Consider the following 12,788-nt stretch of genomic DNA (forward strand, 5'->3'; position numbering starts at 1 on the left):
TGTTGATTTTGCGTCAGTGAAGTCATAATTTTGTAAGCATACGCATTATATTTGCACGATTTTTCACAATATTATTTGGGTAAATAATACAATATTGGTAAAAAGGGTTTTTCGGAAGAAGAATTATCAGAACTTGCTTTGATACTGAATTAGAGAAGAGCTACGGGTAAAAAAATATTTGCGAACCGACGTGCAGTGATGGGGAGAAAAACCATGGCAGTTCAGAAAGTGACACCGAAAAAAAAAAGAAAAAACAACGTACAAAATCTAAAAGTTTATTTATACAAAAATATTTAATTCATAATATTTTTAAATCGCTATGTCATTCCATAAGTTTATTTTCACTTCTTGCCAATAGGACAACGTCACCTGATAAATGTTGCTTGCCCAAATTAATGCATCTCTATGCAGTGGATGGTCATCTGGTATTTGGACATTGTAATTGCTTCTATATTTAAAATCTTCCTCCGATAATATTTCGTCTCTAATTTTAAGTACTCCCCTACTGGAAGGTATTACTAGGTGGATTAAAGACTGAAATCAAAACAAAAAAATAATAAAATAATGATAAATAAATATTTCTTACCAGCGTTTTTATGCATCAGACATCTTAACGAAAAAAAAACAACGTATTGAATCTAAAAGTTTATTTCTATAAAATTAAAATACATTATTTAAGTTTTCGTGGCGCTCCTTCTTCGCCTTTCAAATTTTTTTTGTGTTTTTGCAAGAGTAGAAGGTTGCTCCAGAATAATATTTTTCAACATTGATGAAGATTTAATGTGCTGTAGGGGTGATTCACACCATTCGTTATCCCAACTTATATCCTCTGATTGGTGTGTATCATCACCCCCTACAACCTGTTGAAGCTCTCTCACCAAGTGTAGATACTCGTACTTACGTTTGATGTGTGGTAAGGGTAATTCGTACCATTCATTATCCCAACACTCATCTTCAGGCCCTGACGATAGGTGGATTGAGGGCTAAAATAAAAAAAATTAATCGATAATAAATGAATATTTCTTACCAGTATACCTTTTATGGATCAGGCATAGTTTCATAACAATACAATGTAGGTTTAGTGTCCTTATGCACTTCTCTCTTAGGTATTATTCTCTTATTATCGTATGAACTGAGTGCTATCTTTGTTTGAGACATTGTATAAACATCATGCTTTTTCGAAATTATTGAATTTTGGGAAATTTCTACTATTACTTTATTAAATAAACTTGCATAATAATTAATATAGGACAGTTCCGTTAATGCAGATTTTTTTACTACTTTCGCCTTTTTAATTTTCTCATCCTTATTTAAAATTTTCATAGTTTTACATTTTCGAACGTAATCCTATAAGGTGTGTCATCAATTCCCATTGGTTCTCAGCTTTCATCAGATCTAACACTTTTTTATTCTGTCATGGAATATTATATACATCAACAAAAAACGGATATATTAAACTATCCGTATCTGTATATATTAATTTTGCTTGATCTTCAAATTTTTTTATGACATAATTATAATGAAAGTCATATAGAATGGTTTTGGAAATATCTAAAATACACATCCCTATATATATATATATATATATATATATATATATATATATATATAGTAAACTCTTAAATATTGGGGAAATCTGCAAGAAATACTCTAATGTGTATCAATTGTTTCGCCGAACGTTTTCGCCAAAGAGAATTAATTTGGCTTCTTCAGGGCTGAAAGAGAATAAATTATAATTAGCTACCATATATTATCTATTAAAACATTATTGATCTTACCGTAACTTAGAATTGTAGAGTTAGAATATTAAAAAACTTTGCTAGTAACATAGTGGTGTTTTTTGTTACTATGTGCAAAAAAAGTTTTTTATAAGGATTCAAATGTATGGTAGCTTCGAACTTGACACGTAAAGGCTTACCCAAGGTTAATCGAAAAACCCAATGCAACTACATTTAAAAGGAGGTAATTCTTTGAATTGTCGGCAATAACTAAATTTTTGATTTTTAGATAGTTAAAAGTGAGGTTCTGTTTAAGCCAGAACGCAAGCGCTGACAACTTCAGTAGGTCGTATGAATCTTTATGTCGTTAAGGTTCATTGGTAAAAAACGAATGAATTTAAATCCCAGTAAGGGGAAATATTATTTTGATTTTCTTTATTTAATTATATTATATTGTTCATGTATTATTGAATCTTATTGAGACGTATCTAAGAAAAGCAAGGGAATGTTATATATTTTTTGTTAATGAAAAGTAATTATAAAGGTATGTTAGTTGTTAATGGATATATCAGTCAAGTTAGTTATCTGTGATATAGTATTGTTCTTGGTATCTGATTTAAGTAACAGGTGGTATATATCGCTTAGATTCTTGATGTCACTCTTAACATTAATGGAGAAATCGTTAAGGAAAATATAAGACATTTCAATGAACTCTCTTTTAGATTTATTGTTCTCACGGTGGAGAATTGTGGTGTTAGTATAGTCCATGAGATGACCAGTGGAATGGACATGTTTGGCTAATGCACAACGGTCAGGGTGAAGTCGAGAATCACTTTTGTGTAGTGTAATACGTGATTTTAATAATTGAGATGTTTGACCGATGTAGGAATTGTTGCAAGAGAGACATGGAATGTTGTAGACAATATTACTAAGCCTATCTATGGGAGTCTTATCTTTTTTCTTAGAATAAAGATTATTAATTGTTAGGGCTGATCTACAAGCCACATTAAGTTTAATGTTGTTATTATTATTGCCAAAGCTATTTTCAACACTTTTCAGAATCCTTGTTAACCCCAGAGTGATATCTCTGAAATATGGTAATGAAAAATATTTGTTTATAGGAGTATCCGAGACTGGGTTACCACTTAAGACATCAGGATCAGCATTGTTAGTCGCGAAGGAAGGTGAAATATCTTCGTCATGGATAGTATTAAACAAAATCTTATTAACTAATGGTGTTGGATAAGCGTTTGAAATAAAAAGTTTCTGTAGGATTTGTAGGTTTTTTGTATATCACAGATAACTAACTTGACTGATATATCCATTAACAACTAACATACCTTTATAATTACTTTTCATTAACAAAAAATATATAACATTCCCTTGCTTTTCTTAGATACGTCTCAATAAGTTTCAATAATACATGAACAATATAATATAATTAAATAAAGAAAATCAAAATAATATTTCCCCTTACTGGGATTTAAATTCATTCGTTTTTTACCAATGAACCTTAACGACATAAAGATTCATACGACCTACTGAAGTTGTCAGCGCTTACGTTCTGGCTTAAACAGAACCTCACTTTTAACTATCTAAAAATCAAAAATTTAGTTATTGCCGACAATTCAAAGAATTACCTCCTTTTAAATGTAGTTGCATTGGGTTTTTCGATTAACCTTGGGTAAGCCTTTACGTGTCAAGTTCGAAGCTACCATACATTTCAATCCTTATAAAAAACTTTTTTTGCACATAGTAACAAAAAACACCACTATGTTACTAGCAAAGTTTTTTAATATTCTAACTCTACAATTCTAAGTTACGGTAAGATCAATAATGTTTTAATAGATAATATATGGTAGCTAATTATAATTTATTCTCTTTCAGCCCTGAAGAAGCCAAATCAATTCTCTTTGGCGAAAACGTTCGGCGAAACAATTGATACACATTAGAGTATTTCTTGCAGATTTCCCCAATATTTAAGAGTTTACTATATATATATATATATATATATATATATATATATATATATATATATATATATATATATATATATATATATATATATATATATATATATATATATACTTATAAAATTGACACTGTAGATTACAAATTAAGAGAAAATCAAAAGCACTATTTTAAAAGTATAAAAAGGCCTAAATTTTTATTTTTTAAAAAGGTTTGCAGGTGCCTTTGAACAGATTCTACAGTGATTTTAAGTCGCGACATTTTAACGCTAAAAAAATACTACTAATTTGTTGATTTTTGAAATTTCGCATATACAACATAATAACCCTCGTTTTGGGTGGTGCCACTATTTGTTCCTTTAGTTTTAATCACAAAACTCTTTTACACAATAAAGAAAAAAACGAAATCATTCTTTCAAACGTATAAAAAAGTCCTTTATTTTTGATTTTTTTTTCAAAGTTTGTAGATGGTTTTAAACAGATTCTATAGTGGTTTTAGTCGCGATACTTTTACACCCCAAAATCGCTTTAGATTTAGGTACAAAAGAATAAAAAAATTGAAGATTGTTGGGAAGACGCTGAAGATCAGAGTGGCTTTCGTACTGGTCGTTCTTGTATAGACAATGTGTTCTGCCTAAGACGAACAATAGAAAAGCGTTTGGAACATAATATGGAGACACACATGGTATTTATTGATCTTCAAAAAGCGTATGACAGTGTCCCATTAGCCAAGCTATGGCAGGTGCTAGAAGACAAGAATATTCCACCGATTTACATTAATGCTGTAAGGAAGTTGTACGATGATATGACGAGAGTAATAAAGATTGGACAAAAAGTGACAAAAAAGATAAAAGTGACCAAAGGACTTCGCCAAGGCTGCAGCATTGCACCTACACTCCTTAAGATTTATTTGGAGGGGGTTTTGGAAATTTGGAAAAGAAAATGTGAACCTATGGGTGTTAAAATTGGAGACCATACACTGTACAGCTTGCATTTTGCTGATGACCAAGTAATACTTGCAGAAGATCAAGATGATATCCACTACATGTTACGAAAAATAGATGAAGAATATACTAAGTGGGGCTTATCAATTAATCCATCAAAAACAGAGTACGTAGTAGTGGGAGGTGAAGGAAAGCACTTAGAACTAGAAAGCAAACAAATTCAAAATACTGATAGCTATAAATATCTCGGTGTAAACATTACAAACAATGGTCGGAATACAAAAGAAATAGCTATTAGAATTGGTCAAGGAAATTCAGCAATACGTCAACTGAATAGTATACTTTGGAACAACCACATCACTAGAAACACTAAAATTAGGATATACTAAAGTATCATAGAAAGCATTGCTACATATGGTTCAGAGCTTTGGGGAATAAATAAAAATGACGCATCCAAAATAAAAGCAATGGAAATGAATTATTGGAGAAGATGTTGCCAACTCACTAGAAGAGATAGAGTAAGGAATACTGAAATTAGTGAGCGTATGGGCATAGACATTGACGTCCTGGAAACTATAGAATGCAAAAGGCTGAAATGGTATGGCCATGTAGAAAGGATGAATGATCAACGATGGCCAAAGAGAATGTTACAGTGGATCCCCACTAACCGCAGGAAAAAGGGAAGACCAAGAAGATCGTGGAGACAAGAAGTAAAAGGTGCAATGGAAGATAGGGGTCTACAAGTAGATGACTGGAACGATTGCAAGCGTTGGAAGCTAGGTTGCGAGAAACGGCGGCAACTGTATTAAACTCGTTATATATATATATATATATATATATATATATATATATATATATAAGAATAATAAATATATATATATACATATATATATATATATATACATATATATATATATATATATATATATATATATATATATATATATATATATATATATATATATATATATAAGAATAAAAAAAAATGGTCCCAAGAGTGTGCTCTTAAATTACAAAACCAATGTTTTTGGTATCAAAAATGTATTTCTTTGTAATTCGTCATTATTCGTTAATAATAATACACCAAATATCTTATATAATGTAGACATTCAAATAAACTTACTTAATCTTCAGTATACAAATCGGTAAAATTTCTGCACATTGCATATAATAACACCTGCTTTTCGGGACATGGGTCTTTAACGTTATGCAATTTTCTAAAATTTCTTTCTCTTGGAACATATGGAGATCCACCACAGATTAAAAGAAACACAAGTACGAGTAAGTTTAAATATTTCATGTTGTTTGCTAAACAGTCTCTTATCGTATAACCGTTATTCGGTTAAGGATCATCTAGATATCTTTATTACTAGTTCATGTTTTGATTTAAGATATTTGCGTCGATAGAAATTTAGTAATACGAAACTTTGTAAATAATGATCTGCGACGTACTTATTTTAAAATATGATATATTATTTTGTGATATGGAAGTCCAAACATACAATATAAATAATTTTATTTTTATAATATTTAGTACAGTTATTAAGCAAAAACATAATAAGAGAATAAACACAATTTCATTATTATCAATATCATAGTCATTAACATCTTAGCAGATGTCTTGTGGTTCACCATTGAGCTTCAGCAGCTAGGATAGACTAATGATATTTCTCTACTGGTCCTATCATTACACTATACTGTTTGTCGAGAAACTTTTTCGTAATGTATTCCTATCGCTTTGGAGATCCGCCGTGTTGACGTTGACCCTGTTTAGACTATCAACTGCACCATTGCGGGATCTCTTCGATGGATACGACCATTGAACTTTAAAATTCGACACTAAACTGTACTAGAGAGGCGTTGATTGGGTTTAATTTTATCTAGATCCAAGATATTCGTGGCGAGCCGTCCATGGAATTTAATGCAGCAGTCTCCATGTCCACATTTCAAAAGCGTCTATGCGTCGTTTATCTGATTCTTTGACTGCTCATGTCTCGGATGCATAGTAAAATGTGGAAAATACTAGAGTTAAAATGGGTCTCGTTTTTTTGGCTTTGTGCAGTCATTGCTGCTCATGCTAGTTGAATGCGTCTTTGAATTTCGGGTTCACTGTTGCCTATGTTGTTAACTAGAGCTCCAAGATATATCATAGAATAGAAAACCTCACACCTTGCAATAGCTCAGGATTTAGGAAAGTGTTGGCATTTAAGATTCAATTGATTCAATGTTTTTTAATTCAATAATTTGTCCACCCATTGTCGACAGTATATTCCATAGTGTGTCTTATCTAACATTATCAAAGGCCTTTGTGTAATCAATAAAACATAGAAATATTGGCATCTGATATTCTCTGGCTTTTTATATGATGTTTGTTTCATTAAGGATTTGTTATCTAGTACCTCGGCCCTTTATAAATCTAGCCTTTTTGCAAATTCATGAAGTTTTCTTGACAACGTTGCAGGATGTAAAGGATCACCTTACTCGCGTGTGACATTAGAGCAAGTAGTCTATAGTTTTTACAATTATTTGTTGGACCTTTTTTATGTCATCAACATCATCTTTATAATTGTTTCGACAATCCGTTGTGGATCTTAGCCTGCTCACAAAAAAGTCGCCACTCCTGTCGATTCCTGGCAACTTCCCTCTATCTTCTGACCCTTAGAATCCGTAAGTCTTCTACCACATCATCAATCCATCTACCACATCATCTCTGAACATTAACGAATTTCACAATATCTGGATTGGTGTATAACTGATATAGTTTAAAGTTGTATCTTCGACGCCTAGCCCATTTTCATTTACGGTCCCAAAAACCTTTCTACTGTCAGAATGTTACTCTCAAAAATACCATGAAGTCTTTCATCATATACCAACACCGGTCTTATTAAGGTCTGGTATATATTGAGCTTTACTACAGGTTTTATATTTTTATTTTTTTAATGTTTCTGCAGACCATGAACAATTCTGTTTGTTACTGCTATGCGTCTTTTTATTTTGTCGCTTGTCGTGTTTGTTGCGCTTACTAGCGATCCAAGATATGTGAATTCTTTGACTTGCTTAAAGGTATGGTTGTTAATTTGAATTCTCTGTTGGATATTTCGATGGTTTTTAGAAACCAACCTATATTTTATTTTTTCCTCATTTACCACAAGTCCTAATTCACTTGCCGTGTCCGTAAGCCATGTAAAACACTGTATTATGTCTCCCATACTTCTGCCCACTATACCTATATTATCAGCGAATGCGAGAATTTGCGTCGATCTATTAAAAATAGTTCCATTCATTCTAATATTTAATTGTCTGATTGCCTTTTCCAAGGCAATATTAAAGAGAAGACACATCAACGTCCCCCTATCTTGAACCATTATTAATGTCAAAGAACGTAGAGTTTTTTCTTTCAATTTGAACGCATGAGCTTACATTTTTCCATTATTGCATTATATAATACAGTTCTTTTTACACTGCCATAAGCTGCTTTGAAATCGACGAAGAGATGGTGTGTATCTTTGTTATATTCTAGTGACTTTTCTAGAATCTGCGTATGTGCTTGAATTTAATGTGTAGTTTGATGGTGATGTGTTATCAATCATTTTCAAATATACCATAGGGTGTGTTAGACTTAGGAGATTAAATATTGATTGTAGCACAAAAAAAATTAAAGAACTAAAAATTTGTAGAAAATATAATTCTCTCCATTTTTGTTTATGTACATTTATGTAGTAAAGTTATTAATAATCACAATAATTATTATGTTATGCACTTTGTTATTATGTTCTCCCTTAACCTTTCCGGAACCGTGCTATAAAAACTTACGTTGCAGGCCGTACGGGGTAACTATGGTACCCCACTAAAATACTTTAATAATTCATTTAAATTATACATTATTGTTTGGAAAGTTATATAATAAAGCGCTAGTCACTGAAATAATTTGTTTTTATTATTAAAAAGATGTAAATTTTTTTTATTTTACCTGTAATTACAATAATATGATCTTATTTATCATTTTTACAGTCAGGGCAAAAAAATGTTTTAGTTTCTTCTCGATGTATGTTGCATATGGGTTTTCTGCATGTACTACATGATATTTTAGGCTTTCTGTCCCGTGTTCTGGCACAAAAGCTGCATCTTCGATTTGTATATTGTTGAATGTCTCTGGCAGGGGTTTCTGACACAGTGGCATTGCTATTAGAGAGAAATAAATCTATTGCACTTTTTACAGTTTTGTGAAAATTTTTATTATTCTGTTTCCGGTGTAGAACGTTTGGGAGTGAAAGTTCTTCTGCCAAGTTTTGTAAAAAAATTCTTCGCCTACTTCGGTCATTACTCTTCCAATCGGGAAACTTTTTAGTAAATATAATATAGGCATTGAGTGCAGCCATATCAATAATTTCCATAAAAATCCTAAATGGCCATCTCCTAGTTAAACGAACACATGTATGTTCTCTAGTCATTTTATCTCCGGTGTCAACTGACCCTTTGGTTTTATTGTAGTGTAAAATAATTTCAGGCTTACGTTTTTCTTTTTCATCAGAGGATATTTCGTCGCTGTGAAACTGTGTCGATAACAAAATGACAGCTTTCTTTTTTGTAGGTACACAGGATACCAATGTGAGATCATTAGAAAATCCAGAAATAGAGGAACGTTCTTCGCGCGCAGAATTTGGAGCAAATTCAGCAGGAATCTCTTTTTTGTTGGCCCTTAGAGTTCCCGTAATTGTAAGTTGATGTCTTAGCAGTTCTTCGGCTAGGGGAACAGAGGTAAAAAAATTTTCTGTGGTAACTCCACGCCCTGATCCAAAATAGGGTTTAACCATGTCCAGAACTACCCTAAAACCCTGATTTATTTCTCGTTGATTTTCTATCATTCCAGTGTATATCTGACTGTTTAAAATATAAGCAGTATCAGAGTCCGAACAAACCCAAATTTTTATTTCATATCGACCAGGTTTACTTTTTATATAAACTCTAATAGGACATTTTCCTCTGAATGTAGCTAATCTCTCATCGGCTGTGATATTTTCACCAGGTGAATAATTATCAACGCAATTTTTTACAAATTGATAGTATGTATTGCGAATTGCTTGTAGTTTATCTTTTGTTTCTATTATTCTATTTGCTCTTGTTGAGGGGTCATCAAATCGTAAGTGTCTATATATCATTTTGAATCTATTTCTAGACATTACAGCATTAAAGAATGGTTGTTTGAATAGTTCATTTTCGGCCCACATTTCCGACAAGTGGAGTTTTCTTCCGTGATTCCTCCCACTTGCTATAAGCACTGCAATGAAAGCGTATAATTCAGTAATTGTAACATTCTTCCAACGCATTTGATCATAAGGATGAGTTTCATTAAATTTTTCAGAATATACTTCTCCATGTTGATTTGTGTGAGTGCATACTTATGTCAGCTAGCATATTGTCATTTAGATAGCATTGGAATGCTTCTTTTATTGAAGTTAGAGCCATGCTAAAACGAATTGGGAATTAATCAAAACATTTGTTTATTTTCAAAATGTATACTCACCTATTATTTTGTAAACCTTCTCGACAATTTAATATATTATGAGCCTTGCGCCTTTTAGGTGCAGGGGGTTGCGTTTTCCATTCATATCCTGATTTCGATTTTAGTATTTCCGCAATTGGCTCAAAAGTAGACTTTTCACTTTCGTTTTCAGAGACTGTAATTTCATCTAGAACTGTTTGTTGTTCTTCGACATTGTCGGTACTTTCTGATTCACTATCACTGATCTCGTATTCATCATTGTCACTATCTTCTAAAATTCTACGTAATTCCTCTTCAGTATAATATTTACGTCGCGCCATTTTCTCCGAAATACATAAATACGTACCGCAAAGCAAAGAAATTACTACTAAGATCGACTAAAGTAATCTAAACCTGATTATTTTAGTCTAACAGTAATCTAAAAATAGAATATTGTTTACATTTCATTTCATTTCGTTTACATCATATTTGGTTGGCCGACGACAGGAATATACGCGTATGATTTCAATACGCAGCAGGCCATGCGGGGTAACGGAGGTACCCCAAGGAATTAATTTCAATTTTACTATAAAATTGAAATTATATTTAATAATTTCTACAAAAAAATGATTTGGTAATATATTTTCTAAGATTACCTGGAGGGATAAAGAAAAATAAAAATATTTTGAAAAGTTATAAAAACAAAACCGCATCTGCGGTACCTAAAATACCCCGCACGGCCACGGAAAGGTTAATACGGAAAATATAGACAGCATGAAAAAGATTTTACAATAGAAATTGTAGAAAATCTCATATGCAACCATTTAAATCCGTACCATTTTGCCTAAAAGTTGAAAATGGCAAATATATTGCCCAAAAACAGTTTTCCTTAAAATCAAGATGGCGGCTAACGCAACATGGGAATTCAGTAGCAATTTTAAATTTACACTCCTATTGACTCCCCTCTAAAGGTAAGAATAATAGAATTTGAGTCAGCTCGCCATGCAAGCTTAGGCTTTTTTGTCTAATCCGACTGGACTATTGGTTTTAAACCCGGCTAATGCATACCGATTTTATTTCTTTTCTTTTAGTATTGATATTAATTTAACTCGACTACGAATAGTTTTACTTTTATCTTTATTTTAACTTTTTGTCTTTCGCCGTTAAAAAAAGAATAAAAAATACTTTAAGAGAATTTTCCAACATTGTTTTAACTTATATACTGAGCACTGTTTGTTGCTGTTTATTGTGAAGCAAGTCCGAAAAAAGAGAGATGTGCTTATTTTCATCTCTAATATATAAGAAATAAAAAAAGTGCATATACACTTACAGTTTGTCCCATCTTTACTTATTTATACTTATTTAGGCAAAATAAATTTAGGCTTGTAAGTTGTTTTTCACGGAGCATTTCTTTTGAGCGACAGACCCCGCTATATTTTCAGCCCCTACCTTTAGCCGGCGTCGGTGTGGCAGCATGACAAAATAAACAAGAAAAAAATAAAAGCCTTTAGAAGGAAGTCTGTGTGAAACATTTCCGGTAGGAAGCTACGGCTGACACTAAGCATGAGTTATAACATCATGAATCTAAGAAGACCGACTCGGTCGGTTTTGCTGTTTTATTGTAAGAAGAGGAATTTGTTGCCAAGGACTGTGATATAAACAAAGCCTTGCTAAGGATTATCTATGTGAAAGTATGAGGTGCACGTTTACTATATATTGATTATGATCGTGTAATTAAATAAGATGCCAATTTAATATTACTGCCCAAGGGGCAGATTAATAAGATATATTTTAACGTTCAATAGATTTTTTAAATTAAAATTCTTTTATTTAAGAAATTGAATACAATATTTTGGTCATTTCAAAATAATATAGGTATATATACAGGTAATATATACAGAAAACAAAAATAGTATTTATAATGATAATATTTAAATTCAAAATAAATTTAATTAATAGTATTTAAACTAAATAAAATTAACTATATACTAAAGTGGATCATAGGTAAAGTAAAAGAAATAGTACAAGACCTACTAGGATTGTAGTATTGACCTTCGCGTTCGAATGACATATTGCTATATTTTTCCAGTGCTACTGTATGGAGCGGAAGCATGGACCCTAACTGAGGAGATGCTCAAAAGCTCGTAAGCCTTTGAGGTGTGAAGAAGACTAGAAGATAGAAGAAGATAGAAGACTAATCCTATGTAGTATTTTTACAAGAAATAGAACAAAAGAACACAATTTACGAAGAAGTGCAACTTCGGTATATCATTTTTAAAAAAAAAGAAAGTACAAGAAAGCCAGTCTCCAAGAAAACTGTTTTAAATACATTTAGTTTAGGAGAATTTTCAGTTAGAAATTGGATGGCTGAAACAAATTACAACGCAGGGATGCCGGAAACAGACAGATAAACAATATTTAAAACCAATGTTTACCACTATGACACAATTTTTTAATCACTATAAAAAACACTGTGAAGAAAATAAATATCACATTTAAGTAGACAAGTATTTGATTCAGTTGTATTAGGTGTGATTCGGTGTGTAAAATACGACATTGGAAACTTGGATCAAAATGAGTATAAAATGTATATTGATCGTTAAGAATTAGATAGACAGGAAAGAAAGTTAACACAGAAAAAAGCTGAAGATAGCCAACGCATTGTCGTGATTGA

At 31.8% G+C, this 12,788-nt stretch overlaps 1 long non-coding RNA gene across 1 annotated transcript; it reads right to left on the reverse strand.

The window, feature by feature from the left end:
- Window positions 1-259: 259 nt before the first annotated feature.
- LOC140432034 (uncharacterized) lies at window positions 260-6,046 on the reverse strand. The gene is made up of 3 exons (XR_011949757.1): window positions 5,756-6,046; window positions 587-983; window positions 260-534 (listed from the first exon to the last, which is right to left on the reverse strand). It is a non-coding gene; the product is annotated as an uncharacterized lncRNA (long non-coding RNA).
- Window positions 6,047-12,788: the final 6,742 nt, after the last annotated feature.

This window comes from Diabrotica undecimpunctata, chromosome 1, assembly GCF_040954645.1.
Source record: "Diabrotica undecimpunctata isolate CICGRU chromosome 1, icDiaUnde3, whole genome shotgun sequence".
In the NCBI taxonomy this organism is placed as follows: domain Eukaryota; kingdom Metazoa; phylum Arthropoda; class Insecta; order Coleoptera; family Chrysomelidae; genus Diabrotica; species Diabrotica undecimpunctata.